A 13,375-nucleotide genomic window follows, 5' to 3' on the forward strand; every position below is an offset into this window, starting at 1 on the left:
AGAGGAACAGCTTTTTATCGCGCATGTTGTGAGGGGAACTGCCCTGTCTCTGTCCGTAGGCAGGCTAGTTGTGCCTTCGTGTTCCATATCGATCCGTGTGCCGATCGGGGCCCACGTCGTCTGGACTTGGTCGCTCGCTTACATTTTACATGTGTGGCGCAGCTGAGAGAGTGTTCAAACAGGATTTCTTAGTGCGGCTGTCTGGAGTAGGACAAGATTCTGGTTACATTGACGCGTTTGCCATGAACGCCGAAGAACGGCGTTTAGTGCGCCAGTGGAGTGTTCCCACGCATCCGACTGTATTTCCAATATAACAGCGTGGATGCATGCTTTAAAGTTGCAAGTTTTCGCTGCCGAACGTGGTGATTTTTCATTACAGGTAGCATGGCTTCGCGAATACCGGGAGGGCCGAAAACTCTATTTTAAACTATTATCCACCCTGACTAATGGGCGTGCGTGGCGCCCCTCGGAATCGCGAGCGGTGGGAAAATAACGCCATTGCAGTCCTGGGCGGTTTTCCTTGATTTATGGCGTGATTCGTGAGCCGAACGCCTATGGGCCCCGACGGTCCCATTCACGTAGGGCGTGGATATGTATATTGTGGTACAGCACATGCCGGTCCATGTATATTGTGGATGATCACGACAGACCGGCGCGTGCGAGGCAGCTTTAGCCTATTACACCAATGGAATAGAGCTGTAGCAGGAGCCAGTCACTGTCAGGACGGCCAGTGCATCTGTTATCTATAATGGTTGGTTGGAAGAGAACTTCATTTATTATACACCAATAGCAGGAGGAAGTCTGGTGTCTGTTCCCGAACTATGCTTTTTGAAAGTGCGGATAGATGGCAGGGTTCGCTCCCTCCAGCACTCCTGCCTGCTCTATTTTCAACACATCCCACACCATTCACTCACGAACAACACGATGTTCTGGCGCCAGGCTTGTAATTCGCCACGGCGAGTATGTTGCAGACAGCATAGGCTTATCACCGACAGTACAACAAAGGGTGGCAAAACCTCTCATTTTCAGCTAATGGCTTGACGTTGGGTTGACCGCCGCCCCTGCATCCACCTTCCTCGCCCTCCGCTTGATCCTCAACGCTTCCCCGCAGTGGGAACATGCTGCGACCGTCAGCCTTGGGTCAGCCTCACTGTCGCTCTCGCTGGGAGTGCTCCAGAGTGCTGACGGATTACCGCTGGAGTGCTGCCAGTGTGCCGCTTGAGTGCTGCCGGAATACCGCTGGAGTGCTGCCGGAGTACCGCTGGTGTGCTGCCAGAGTGCCGCTTGAGTGCTGCCGGAGTACCGCTGGAGTGCTGCCAGAGTGCCGCTGGAGCGATTGTCGGAGTACCGCTGGAGTGCTGCCGGAGTACCGCTGGAGTGCTGCCAGAGTGCCGCTGGAGCGATGTCGGAGTACCGCTGGAGTGCTGCCGGAGTACCGCTGGAGTGCTGCCAGAGTGCCGCTGGAGTGCTGCCGGAGTACCGCTGGAGTGCTGCCGGAGTACCGCTGGAGTGCTGCCAGAGTGCCGCTGGAGCGATGTCGGAGTACCGCTGGAGTGCTGCCAGAGTGCCGCTGGAGCGATGTCGGAGTACCGCTGGAGTGCTGCCGGAGTACCGCTGGAGTGCTGCCCCAGAGTGCCGCTGGAGTGCTGCCAGAGTGCCGCTGGAGTGCTGCCAGAGTACCGCTGGAGTGCTCCCAGAGTGCCGCTGGAGCGATGTCGGAGTACCGCTGGAGTGCTGTCCAGAGTGCGGTCTACGCGGGTTCAGCATCTGTAACAGCGATAGGAGGAGGTAACCTATATGGTGCCCCACATCTTGCTTAGTTCCTTAATCTTGATGTTTCGAAACGATTGGTCGCGAGCATCATTTACCTCGCAGCCGGACCAGAACTAACGCAGCGCTGAGCCGGCGGCTCTGGCAGCTGGGCCGTGGCTCTCCGCAAGACGGTGAAAAACACGAATATCAAAACTCCACTTTGGTTTCATAACAAGTAAGACCTATCGGCCTTTGGCACAATTCGCGCTCAGTCCCTTCGGCCATAATAGCTCCCCCACACGCGCCACCCGCAGACCCCACCGTCACGAAACTCGTCACAGCATGTTGCTTCTTGCCACAGCTGCTCTTCCTCCTAATCTATCCTCCAGCTGCAGTGTGGCTTCTCCTCCTGTCCCTCTGCCTGTGCCGTCCTCCATCTGCTGGGCGACCCCTACACCAGATCCTCTTTCGACCCTTCCGCCCTCACCGCAAGAATCAACGGAAGATGAATGAAATACTGCTGACCGTCGGCGATCACAGCACAGCGGTTTTAAGTCTTCCACCCGCGCCAAGTCAATGAACGGTACACGAATAAGCCAGTGCGTTTGTCCACGTTTTACTGGGATTACTGGGTGGCGGCGACTGAGCGATCGATCGATGTTATTTCGGCGTCGCGAAAAAAAAACATTGTTGTAGCCTTTTAAGTAAACCTGACATTGAAACGAAAAGGTGCACATGGTGATTAAAAAATAGGTGATAATTAGAGCCAATGAATTTATCAATGCGGTGATCTAAATTTCGCCGCGATCCTGGCGGTAGTTTTGACGACAGCGTGTGGTATTTGGCCCCGTTTTCCCAGATTCCGACATGTCCGGCTTGCACGACGAATTCTGTGGCACTGGTGCCTCGCACAATTTCGTGTTGTTCACATGAAATGCAGACGGCACGCGTGTCGACGCTTTGAAGTTGGATTCACGCGTTCACCGACTCCAGTTACCAAGATGTGGCATAAAACCTGAAAAACGGTCGAAAACGGGAAAATTTATATTTACCGCTGTTTTGCACGTGGCACGTGCAGCGCCAACCCGTCACATCACGCGATTCCCTGTTCAATTATCTGTCGAAGCGTGTTGATCTTGCATCGCTCCGACCCGCTGTTGCCCAATAGCGGCCGCGGTTTCGAACGGCCACTCTCCGGTGCTGACCCGGAGAGTGGCCGTTTCGCTTTTTCGCGCCGCCCATGCTAAGACAATGGGCTAGAAATGCACTTTGCAACACGTGCCCCCGCGGTACCTGTTGACCTCACCGGCACAATACTCGCCACTATACGTCCTCACCTGCGCACGTGCGCTGTGTCAAAATTTCACGTTTAGGCGACCCATCGTTTGACCTGCACACGCATCAACGCAAAAAGACAACCCACAAACAAACACACCCTAAGCAAAATATACCGGACAATACCTGCCGGCATAATTCACGCGGGCGGCCTCCCAAGCAGATTTCACACGTAGCCAGAGTTGTTTCCACCCTTTTCAATGTTGTCCCCGCCTGCTCCAGGCTCGGCCTAACGCCTCTCCGCTTTTTTGTATTGGTTTTTTTTGTTGTTGCATGAAAGGCTTTTACCAAGCCACTCTGCTTATCGCAATGAAATGGTGAGTAAAAGTTTTCGAGCCCTTCCACGCCTGACCTTTCATCGTCAAGCTCCTAACCCGTCGGATTACTGAGCAACGACTATGTTCTCCAGTGGCTGCTTGGCGAAAATGTGAAGAAAAGAGCAGCGTGCGCGATGCGTTCTCAACACATTCATTCCCGTATTCTTGCGCAGCAAATGTTCTCGCCCGCTCCGACGATGTAAAATGCAAGAGTTTAGTTTCGTCAAATCAGCCGAGGGGGTGGTTGGCAAGGCATAAAATACACAAAATATGATGCAAAGAAACGATTGATGCAAAATTATACGTGGAGATGAAAACGAAATGCACTGCGATGGAATAGGCAGTCCGTGAATTAGATACGATATTTTGCTCGGTCACGGATAAACTAAGCCGTCTCACATGCCGTAACGGTGGTGGGGACAGTTCTTAGAAATAATCCAAACTGATGCCACTATTTATAATCCCCATCACACTCGTCGAACGTGAAGATTTTAACTGCGGTCATGGAAGATCAAAGTTAAGAAGTGACAAAAAATGGCCTAAGGCGATCTTGCACCTCTCCTTGAAAGTAGACGGTCGCGTGCTTTAATTTGAGCCGGTGGGACTCTGGGGAGATATGGTAAGCTGCGATGAGCGGCAGGGGCGTGGTCTGACCCATTCGACCCAGTCTGACAGATCAGCTTTAAGACATTCGAAGTCATCAAGAAGTGCATCACGCACGGGGCCACCGTCTCATTTTACCACTTTTTATTTTTGCTGCAGCCCATCACGCATGATATAAATAATGGATGTTGCCCGCGACCACCTCGGCTCTACGTCATGAGAGAGGTCAAAACCGTTGTTTTGCAGGAGAACGGGGGCCGCGCATTAAAAAAAAAAAACATGTGGTTGAGCGTCGCTTAGAATGATTTCTTGCGAATGGGTGCCCCGGTCCGTAGTTCCTGGAATTACCGGGGCGTTACATGTGCATCGGACGGTGATTGTACATTATTCTTATAAATGTGATAACATAATAAGCTTTTGGTGAGCTACTGTCAAGAAGCTGATGTTAGAACCGTAATCTGGCTGTAGTCAAAGCCCAAACCGCCAGCATCGTGATTTACAGCCAATGTCTAATGCACGGTCAAGGCGGGTAGCCACCTTTCTGTAGATGTTTTTTTTGCTCAGGGAATAACACTGACGTCACAAATACCATACAACAAACTTCTCGGCACAGCGTTTTACGATACGGCTGCTCGGCATGAAAGAAGGCCTGAAAACCTTGCAACCCTAATGTGGCGTGGATGCAGTGCGGTTGCCGTACTGACTGCGTCCGGTCCACAGGGTCTTCACAGGGTCGGGGACTGCCATCACCCTGCGCGGGCGGCGCACCTGTGCCCGTCATGTGACTGCACCACATGCGGACACGCTGTAAATGTGCTCGGGCGGCCCCGCAGGAGCTTCGGTCTTCCAGACACTGCACACGCTGCCAATGATATCACCTTCCCTCCGTGAACCTGTCATTACCAAATTCGGAAAGCCTTACGGATTTTCTTGCAGCGAAAAGCGCTGGGAGGATTCCGTAAGTCGTTAGCGAGGAGCGGGGACTCAATGGACCGCAGCCGTGTGGTCATGGTGGGACGGCCAGAGTGATGGAGGTCGTCGGTCCCGTGTGAAGGGTGACGCGCGCGCCTAAATCACACGCTCGTCACTGCTAATTGGTGGCGGCTCAGCCACGACATCATTTATCCCTAAGATTATAAAATTAAATTTTTATCGGGTTTGCGGCCTCTTTGTTCATTGTCGGTGGTGCGTTGCAATGCAAACATAAAACTGCAAAATTTGCTGTGTGAGGATGCAAACCAAACTAGTCTTAACATCAACCAACTAGAAATTGTGTGGTTGCGGTGACTCGGCCTGGCCATACCAATTGAGTTTATTGCTGTTTTTAGGCATGCTTTTCTTTGCGGCGATGCGACTTGCAAAAAAATTAACATCGGTCGAGACCAGACCCGGATAGCCTACTCGGGATCACAACGGAACGATACCAACTCTGTTTAAAGAAGGGAAGAATCGGGTGACAAGTGGGTCCATCAGCATAATGGCATATGCACGGTCGAGCGTAAACCTTGGATCTGTCGGGCCGGGAATGCTTCTTAGGAGTGACGCCAAATTTCTGCAGCTAAAACACTTATAAAGACCCGAAACCAGTGGCATCGTGTGGGTGAATGTAGCTATCTACAAAAGAATTGACGGCCGATAGCGATGGCAGTAGTTAACCAGGATTGAGGACACGGCCACTGCCGCCAATGCATCCTCGTATATCAAACGCTATCGCGGGCAACGAGAAAGACAAGGTCATGACAGCACATTATAGCTAGTCCAATTTTCTGTGGACAACGCCCACCATGAATATACTCACTTTTTGCAATCCTTTGCTCTTGGTCACAGACAACGTAAGCCAGTTTTAAGTGGTCGACTTTGCCGAACCAAGTTGCCGGGCCTCGGCCAGTCCAAAGCGAGCCGATGTTCAAGTGATGACACAAGGAGACCTCCGTGCCAACACCATGCCTACATCGTTGAACCTCCGCAGCCAAGTTCACAAACGACATAATTGGCGAATTTGACCACGTAAGCGGGCAGCCTGGGCACTTCCATCTTGTCCGAGTTGGATGGCATACTTTATGAATTTGTCAGCCGTTGTCTGATGTTGTGGATGAAACTGAACTGTTTAGATAAGCATACCCACTGAGCGTGGCACTGTCATATGACGTACCTCGCGTTATGCTCTGTGGAATGAGCTTCTTCTTGCTAAGGTCACGAAGGTATGTGATGTTCAAGCACGTTGATGTGTCTATTTCTCGGGGTTTCAAAGGCGAGTTCCCCTTTTCTCTTGTGTTTTGCTATCATTTGCACAACGAAAACACTCATTTCTGTAATTATCTCGCGTGTGCCACACGTCTCACCGGTATAATAAAACGGAATGGATGCTGTTTCCCAATTATGATCCGAGGTCATCCATGCTTAACGCGGAGCATGGAACTAGTACCAGCTGCCGACATTGAGCGTGGAATAAGGGCGCGAGGCTTCGATTCCGCTGCCCCTAGCGGCGTGGCAAGAATTCGCACAAACATCGGGCAGGTGAAGAAACCAAGTGACCGGCTTGCCAAACACGGATTTTTGCGTCGGCATCACAATCAAATATATATTCTGCAACATCAAAGACGAACAGTTTGCGCTTGACAAGCTAAAAAGAATGTGGTTTTCTTCATGTTTTAATTGCTCCGGTCGTTATTTGCAGACCCAAGGGTAATGGGCGATTGGTTTCCAAACGGCCAAAGAATCTCGAGAAAGCCATTCCGCCGGCATAGCCACCACAACACCCGTCTGAGCGCGGTGGTAGATGCGAGTGGGCGCACAAAGCAAACGTAGCGGGTGTGAGGCTCATCAGCTAATGGGTTCTTTTTCCACCTTAAATGTGTGTCCTCCCTAACAAGAGACGAACTTTACCACCGAACAGTCGTGCCTTGAACTGACGCGGCGCGTCCAAAAACGACATTACTATGGCGCGAGCAGGCTGGGCCGAAATAGCATGAATCGCTCGGAGTCCGATCACTTATATGGCGCGCTCAATGCCTGCGCAGCAAGATCTGCTTAGCAAGAACTCTCATACCAGTGGCGTTCCAGCAAACAAGTCATGCGACTAGACATACCACGGAGACGGCCAGGGTCGAGTACTGGTCGATTCCATATACATCTAGATTACTTGAGGATACCGAAAATGAAAGGTCATGTAAGGGCTGTAACGAAAAACTTTTTAAAGGGCATGAATGCAGTTTTTTCCTAAAATAACATCTTGAGTAAAATTTTTATGTTAACTACTTTTTTTCGCTTGCCGGTCAAGGTATTTAACCTTGAAAGCTAGAATAAAAATGACCCCGGAAGACATTGGTCATCCCGCTTTATTAATGATCTTACAATGCAGGCTACAACTCAAGTTTTTCCACATGCCAAGAAGCATTGGCGAATTCACATATGCTTCCTGGCGAAAAGTATCGTATATTCACATCAGATACTTTTAAGACGCCACAATGCAAAGGCGCCTCGGTCTGTCATCAGTAGAGCTGGCGTCAAAGGAGCTGTTTCTAACGTTGAGGAAGAACAGAGCAGAGCTGAGAGATAAATTCAACAGTGGGAGGCTTCCTCTGCCCATTTGGGATCACCCGCATCCAGCATAGGCAGATCCTGGGGGAGAGGGGCACGGGGCCATGGCCCCCCAAAAAACTCTGAAAGTATGTTTTTTCCTCCCCCAAACATTCCCAGAACTTAATAAAAGTTTCGTCTACTTACCGTCCGTTTTAACTTTTGGTGGGGCGGTATCAAACATTTATTTCCGTTTCGGAAACAAAACTTCGTGAAGAAAAGTTGGCAGCGATTTGAATATCAAGACAAAACGTATGTTGACGCGGCTTTGTCATACTCGGCGTAAACACCGCGTTTGGTGAGTACACTGGACTTCAGATCCCACACCAGCCAGCTAGCGACGAACGGTTGCCTCCCCCCCCCCAAAAAAAAACAACAACTCCAGGCTAGATCCGACCCTGGCATTCAATGCACTCAGTAGTGAGACATTAAAGACAGACAGGACAGGGCGTGTGATCAGACAGCACGTGTGATCGGACTCCTCACGGCACCGTACGTTACAACCAAGAGACAATGACATATACAATTGCAACAAGATTTCGTGGCTCTTTTTGCTTCCGGCTGCTCAGTAATGCCTGATGTCATCCAAAGCCCATCAAGTTGTTTAAGTCTATTAACCGTTTAAGTTGTCTAATGTCTATTAAAACATCCACTTTCAAACCTCCAGCTTGAAGCCTGTGGGGCACGTCCGTTTTACCGGCTTGTAACAGCCAGTAGTGCTGACAATCGTCCAGTTATTGTCGAGTTGCGCACAGTGTACCAACAAAGGACATGAATGTTGTAGAAACTGTGGTTGCACATGCCTTTGAAAATATGAGGTCATGTGCTTCTATGGCTTTGGATTAAACCAGTCCATTCGTATTACCAAAACGCGAGATAAAGATATAGCTCAAATGAAGCCGGACGTTAGTTATGAGCTGGCATAATGAGTTTAATGACGCTTCCCTTGCCTGATATGTTCATTGTCAACCAAGCTTTCTACGGCAAGTGCAGAATGACATGATTAAAACATCATGATTGTTTTTGGCCGGGAAACTAATGGCGCCATTCTGCTGGAAAACGCCGCAACTCTCGGAAGGTCATTAGTGCTAGGTCTGCCTACAATAGTCTGCCTACAATTGTTCTTCTTTCAAACGCCTTCCGCCGCCACGTCCGTTTTCCCATACGATTGCAATATATGGTGAATCGTCCGAGAAAAATGGAAGAAATAACTGAGCCCATTTGCCAAAGTGTGGACCGGCTCGTGGGAAATTGACAGCAGGAGGATGGGCAGAGTCTATTTTTCATGCCTTCCATCACGCAGTCAGCTGTCAGTGAGGGTCTGTTGTCGGGGCGGCCGACCTTCGCGGCGCAGCTGCGCACAGAGGCCGATGGTGACCGATCGAGCCACGCCAGCTGACGGCCGAGATGGAGTACTCAGCTGCAAGGCTCGTGAGGCGTTGTTGGCTCCCATCGCAATTAACTGCGGCACAATTGTCAGTGATGCCACAATCCACAGCTCTATTCACACCTTTAATCGATCCTAACCGATTTGCTAGGAATGCATCAAACGCTTACAACTACACACAAGAAAGCACATAGTCTTTTTGACGCAGTGGTCAAAATTATTGGAAAGTCACCAGACGTTTAGGAACATAATGTCACTGAAGAATACATTGGAACTTACTCCAATAGCGCCCAGGGACTCGTATCCATTTGGCAGATAAAAAGGGAAATATTTGTGTTCACCCACACTCACGTATGTAAGCAGGCGCATGCTGCACTAGCAAGGCGAGTCAGCAATAGACCGTGAAGCAGCCCATGTCGTCTTTTCCGAAACTGGACTTAGATACAGCACGCTGTGGTCTAGACGGACGTGGATCCCACCAATAGGACCAATGTGACCAACACCCATCCTGAGTTTCAGCATTTTTCCCGATGTTTCGTTACAATCACCAAATATGTTAACTATTCCAAATCCATCTACCTTTTCCATTATGATCATTGGACCTTGGCGCCCCTAACGCTAATCAAAATGTCAGGATGGTCATTTGTTAACATGTGCGCGGACTCCAGACATTGGTGCCCTTCACCTGCTTAACTTATGCCATGAGGACATTTTTATCCATCGGAGATCCTTTTGTATGGTTCCTGAAGGCGACGAGCGACATTCGGTAATTCCGTAGTACTATCGGCACGTCTATTATCATAACTATCACTATCTATCTTCTATATCATGACCATCACGTCTATTATGACCTCACTCTTCCCACGCCGCAAAAGGCGTCTGACTGGCGTTACTACAATTCTGATTGCTGACGCTACTCGTTTGTGACCATACCATGTCATCACTGGCCGTGTGTAACCACTAACCAGCGCGCTTTGTCACCGCCCGAACAGCTGACGCCGCGGCCGGTCGGCTGTCCATGTAATGACGTTACTGGCTCACATTCGCGGCTTTCTTCCCCCCCGCCGCGCCTCCGGTCGAGCGTGCACACACTGAGGCACCGAACAGAGGGACACCTGGTAGCGCGTGGCCAGGTGTGTACAGAGCACTGAAACGTGCACCCACCGGCAGCGGTGCCACGCCCCTCCGAACACGCGCAACTGCTGCGCAATGGCGCGGGCGGTGCAATTCGACCGCTCACCGCGCTGCTGGTGGCAATGTTTCGTGGCGTCAGGCTTACACATGTCTGGGTCCAAAGCGTGGATCCTAGGTCCTACAATCCCATTCTGTGGGGCGAGATCGGGACCCGCGACGCTGAGGTCCGTTTCTGCAGTCCAGGCAGCGGCGTGTCCCCAGCTGTCACCCCATCATCGGCGCTGACCTCGGGACCGGCTCCCTGCCCCGGACCGCTCGGGTGCGGTCCTCAGCAACGGGTCAGGCGGCCGGCGACATGACAGGGTCGGGCTGCTGGTTCTCTCAGTCTAGTCTCCACGTGATCTTATGACTGGCCCCAATATTAAACATAAGATAAAAAGCTATCGAGTCTGCTGAGGTGGCTCAAATTTAAATCGGCTCTCTTAATGTGTGTTTCTTATCTTAGTTCAGAACGGCCAGCACCCTTCATACAGACGCGAGCGCAGAAAGACGCAGAGAGAGACATAAACAACGCCCACACTTCTCTAACACAGGCGCAAAAGCCAGATCTAAGCGAAACGTAAACAACCAAAGACACCCCTGGTTCCAGATTCGGAGCGGCCTCTTGCGAGATCATGCTGACAGAGTGTCTGCAGGAGCGCCTGGAGCCGTGAGCCGACCGGTCCACACGCTCAGGTTAGCTCCGCGGTCTGGCGGAGCGTCTGGAGCCGTGAGCCGACCGATCCACACGCTCGGGTCAGCTCCGCGGTCTGCCGGAGCGTCTGGAGCCGTGAGCCGACCGGTCCACACGCTCGGGCCTGCGTGTAGACCAGCTCGCCGGGCGGTGCGGCTGGGGTACGCTCGGCGTGTGCCAGGCGACCGGCTCGGACGGATCTCACGTGCCAGGCGGTCCCAGTCGGGCTGATGCACCGTAATCTCCTGCTGAATGAAGTCAAACGCGCCGCACGTGGTACGGGACGGACCAGTTGAACATCCGGCAGGGAGCTGAGGGAATGGACCGAGTAACCGCAATAAAAATGTGCGGAAATGTGGGGATCAATCAGGAGTCCAGCTTTTAGGACACGGTTTTTGCGCTTTTACATTTTAGGACAACTTGCGCTGAACTCCCACGTTAATGCAATGGCCCAATGACATTTTTCAAGAAACACGATCAGTTTTCCGTTGTAGCCCAGGCTTATGCACACTTATAGAGCAGCACCTGATCAGCCCAACCTGACCCTAATGCTTTCTAAAATCTGACATATTTGCAACCAACGGTCACAAGTTATGCAGTTTTCCGTAGTAGGAGCACACTCTTTTCTAAGCGGGGCTGCACAATTTTTGAGGCGCTTGCGTACGAGCTCTCTGACCACAAAGTTTTTTCATAAATTTTACATCACAAAAGTTTCTCCTGTCCTATTCGATGAACGTAGAAAACGGTAGCATTCCAATTGCAAAAATGCTGAAAAACACCGGTCGAGAGCAGGTCCAGACTTAGGGAGCCAGGCGTCGCAGCGACATGGGGTCAGTTCATGTTGACTGAATAGAAAACAGACGACGGTATGGGCAAAAGTGCCCGTCGTTGTGTGCTGACAGCCATGCACTCTCCTGCGCCAACCGTGGATGCGCCCCGGATGGGGCGTCTTGAGGCATGACGTCAGATATTAGCAGACAGGGTGTATTAAGACATGCCACTAATAGCGCTGTGTAGGCAACTGCACAGGTCACGGGTCATGAACGGATTCCAAACCGTCCGACCCACAGGCGTACCAGAAACCAAGCCAAGCCAAGCGGCCGATTTCACCTTTTCCGAAGCCGGTTTGGAACGTAGGACGCCATGGCCTAAACCGGTCTGGAGCGTAGGACGCCATGGCCTAAACCGGTCTGGAGCGTAGGACGCTATGGCCTAAACTAAGAGAGACATGGCCATGGTGCCTTCACGGGCGTTTGGCGCTATTTGTTGTGACCGATATCACCCAGCATTCACATATTTCGTAAAGAAGGCGCTGATTCGCCATACCTTGAGCATCACCGCCAAAGCCGCGGATCACGGCTTTATCGATCAGAAGTCTGGCACAATGCATAGTTGATCATTTTTCAACCGACGTTCCTGGGAATCGGTGCGCGAAGGCTACACCTGCGCTTGCTGATCTCCTATAAAAGGTAGACTTTCCATTGCATTGATCTTTCCCACTGATATTGATTTCCGAATGGTTCTGGCTCCATCAACTTAGTACCTATCGTCATCTACATAAGAAACATACGAATTTCACGTCTGATATGGCCTCGCCCATCCCATGCCCTGTAAACCGTCTTACTGGTACAAACTTAGCGGTTTTTGCTTATCAAAGCTAAAGAACCTGAGTGCAAAGAAGACAGCATTTCATGGCATGGACTTACGTAACAGCACACGTTCGGCCTATAGCATGCGCGTGACTCGCGGGCACGCTTTGGCGGCAAGGAACCGGAAATATCTGGAAATCCGTACCCATCACAGACCTCTGATCCCAGCAAGCATGCCGGCAACGTCTCCCCCTCTGCCGTGCAGCCGACCGGCACGACAAGAATGCCGCCCGGGCGCCGACTCAAAACACCCGTAGCCGTGCGCGAGAATGTGGCCACATTCGCCTCACACACACGGCATCGCAGGACCTGCCGCCCCGGAGGGATTTACACTTGGTCAGTCAGCATCTTGACTGCTCGCTGCTTGGACGAGCGCAGCGAAAACATGAGTCAGTCTATCCTTGACAAAAGATGAGCCTGGTGTTTTGTCTGCAGCCTCGTTTTCGAAAACATTGCAAGGGAAAACACGCGGTAAATGCCACTGGTTCACTGAACTGCGGCGTTCCTCAGTGTTTGCGTCTTCTCATGCACACACAAGGATATCTCAGAGCGGCCTGAGCAGAATCTTTGGCCGATAGTGCCGGGCTTCGTTGCACACTACATGAAAATTGTATGCACCTTAGAGCCGCATTTTCTTGTGGATTTGCCTTGATCACAATTCTCATGATGGCGCACACTTTGATGTGCGAAGGGTTCGACTGCATCATCACTAGACGCATGAGCACGCCGTCAGACTCGCGTCATGCGGCACTGCTTCTGCAGGATTCCTCTCAACTGTGGGGTCACCGAGCCATGTCAGAGGTTCCACGGTACAACAGTGGGCGGCACCAACCACGTCTGTTGGAGCTACATGGGCCGTTGTACAACACGACGCCCCTCGCCGTCT

The sequence above is a fragment of the Pollicipes pollicipes genome, unplaced genomic scaffold (genome assembly GCF_011947565.3).
Source record: "Pollicipes pollicipes isolate AB1234 unplaced genomic scaffold, Ppol_2.1 Scaffold_3087;HRSCAF=3621_pilon_pilon_pilon, whole genome shotgun sequence".
Lineage (NCBI taxonomy): Eukaryota > Metazoa > Arthropoda > Thecostraca > Pollicipedomorpha > Pollicipedidae > Pollicipes > Pollicipes pollicipes.